Source organism: Tursiops truncatus, chromosome X (genome assembly GCF_011762595.2).
Source record: "Tursiops truncatus isolate mTurTru1 chromosome X, mTurTru1.mat.Y, whole genome shotgun sequence".
Lineage (NCBI taxonomy): Eukaryota > Metazoa > Chordata > Mammalia > Artiodactyla > Delphinidae > Tursiops > Tursiops truncatus.
Genome location: NC_047055.1, coordinates 10,806,329 through 10,809,079, shown reverse-complemented (window position 1 = coordinate 10,809,079; position 2,751 = coordinate 10,806,329). Strand labels below are relative to the sequence as shown.

The following is a 2,751-nucleotide window of genomic DNA, read 5'->3' as shown; positions in this document are numbered from 1 at the left end:
AAAGAAGAATAGAGCAAATTATGTCCCTTTATAATATGGAAACCTTTGATCTTCTGAAGGTAGTTATTTCCATAGAAACTCTAAATCTGCTGTGGGAACATCCCAAATGCTCATATCCTCCCATGGCTTTGGGTGATAAAAGAGGCAGATACAAGCCAGAATTGGCAAACACAGTAGCCATTGTGTGCTGACAGGGCCAAGGTGACTTATGTTTTTTTTTTCAATGTGTTGTGGGCCTTGATAGCACATTAATGACTGGCTAGTGTCCTTACCCTGTGTTATCTTATATGGACAATCTACCTGAAGTCTAGAGGGTGGTATATTGTAATGGCCAAGAGCAAGAGATTTAAGGGAAGGTAAATAATTGCTTTAGATCCTGGCTCTGCTATTTAATAGCTGTGTGATCGAGAGTAAGTTACATAAACTCACTGAGCCTGAGGTTCCAGGTTCCATTAAAATGGACATGACAGTAGTATACAACTCATTTAGGGATGTTGGGAGGATTGAATGAGTTAATATATGTAAAGAGGCTGAGCAGAGCCGCTGGCAGGAGGGCAGAGGGACCTACGGAGGGGAGCAAGATGGCGCAGACTCAGGGCACCAGGGGGAAAGTCTGTTACTACTACGATGGGTTTTTGTGAGAATCCAGTAAGAAAATGAATGTGAATGTGCTTTGACACCATAAAGTGTAATGACGTGCAAGAGGTGAGCTGTGGCTTACAATAATTCTGAGTAGTGATGGTTACTCTTCTGTTGTGGGAGTGAATTCCCTGGAGATATAGTGAGGGGATGTTGGAAATTACATTGGATGTAGTTTCCAATTATGTTGTATATTATGGACAAGGCCACCCAATGAAGCCTCACTGAATCTGCATGACTCACAATTTGCTCCTTAACTATGGCCTCGACCGAAAGATGGAAATTTATCACCCTCGCAAAGCCAATGCTGAGGAGAGAACCAAGTACCACACTGATGACTACATTAAATTCTTGCGCTCCATCTGCCCAGATAACATGTCCGAGTACAGCAAGCAGATGCAGAGATTCTACGTTGGTGAGAACTGTCTGGTATTTGATGGCCTGTTTGAGTTCTGTCAGCTATCTCCTGGTGGCTCTGTGGCAGGTGCCCTGAAAATAAACAGTAGACGGACATCGCTGTGAATTGGGCTGGGGGCTTACACCATGCAAAGAAGTCCGAGGCATCTGGCTTCTGTTACGTCAATGTCAATGATATCGTCTTGGCTATCCTGGAACTGCTGAAGTATCACCAGAGAGTGCTGTATATTGACGTTGATATTCACCATGGCGATGGCGTGGAAGAGGCCTTCTATACCACAGACCGAGTCGTGACTGTGTCCTTTCATAAATATGGAGAGTACTTCCCAGGAACTTGGGACCTATGGGATATTAGGGTTGGCAAAGGCAAGTATTATGCTGTTAACTACCCTCTCTGAGATGGGATTGATGACGAGTTCTATGAGGCCATTTTCAAGCCAGTCATGTCCAAAGTAATGGAGATGTTCCAGCTCAGTGCAGTCGTCTTACACTGTGGCTCTGATTTCCTGTCTGGGGATCAGTTAGATTGCTTCGATTCGACCATCAAAGGGCAAGCCAAGTGTGTGGAATTTGTGAAGAGCTTTAACCTGCCTATGCTGATGCTGGGAGGAGGTGGCTACACCATTATAATGTCTCCCGGTGCTGGACTTATGAAACAGCTGAGGCCCTGGACATGGAGATCCCTAATGAGCTTTCATACAACGACTACTTTGAATACTTTGGACCAGATTTCAAATTTCACATCAGTCTTTCCAATATGACTAACCAGAACACTAATGAGTATCTGGAAAAGCTCAAACAGCGACTGTTTGAGAACCTGAGAATGCTGACCCGCATACCTGGAGTCCAAATGCAGGCCATTCCTGAGGATGCCATTCCAGAGGAGAGTGGTGATGAGGATGAAGAAGACCCTGACAAGCACATCTCACTGTGTTCCTCGGACAAACAAATTGCCTGTGAGGAAGAGTTCTCCGACTCTGATGGGGAGGGAAAAGGAGGTCGCAAGAACTCTTCCAACTTCAAAAAAGCCAAGAGAGTCAGAACGGAATATGAGAAGGAGAAAGACCCAGAAGAAAAGAAAGAAGTCACAGAAGAGGAGAAAACCAAGGAGGAGAAGCAAGAAGCCAAGAGGGTCTGAGCAGACCTCTCCAGTTCTGGCTTCTTGCCAAGTTCCCCACCTTAATCTTGCACCCCCTCGGATTTTATATTTTCTATTTCTCTGTGTATTTATATAAAAATATATTAAATATAAATATCCCCAGCGACTAGACAGGAACCAGGGCCCCGAGCTCAGGGCACATGTGTTAGGTGAAGCTTTTCTAGTAGCTGCCTCACCACCCATCCCTCCTGAATTCTTAATTTTGAACCATAACGGGTGCCAGGTCTGGCTAGAAGGGATACACTTAAGCACCCATAGGACAAAATCTTGAAGTGCCTGCTTAGTAGCTTTGAAAAGGTGCCCTTATTGAGCATTTTAGAAGGGGTGACTGGATCTTCAGGGACTCCCTGGTCTTTTCAGGCTCCTTAAGGTAACATCAGCCATTTTTAGATTGGTTCTGTTCTCAAACCTTTCTACTGGCCCCCAGTAAGCCAAGAAACTCACACTGCCTGCCCTCTCTGTCCTCCCACAATTCTGCAGGTGAAGATTGTTAGTCTAGTTTCCTTTTTGAGATACTGTTTTCGTTTTTGTGAGAA

The 2,751-nt window shown here is 44.8% G+C and overlaps 1 pseudogene; it reads left to right on the top strand.

Annotated features, from left to right (window-relative positions):
- The first annotated feature begins 581 nt into the window (after positions 1–581).
- LOC101324080 (histone deacetylase 1-like) lies at positions 582–2,194 on the top strand (annotated as a pseudogene).
- The last annotated feature ends 557 nt before the right edge of the window (positions 2,195–2,751 follow it).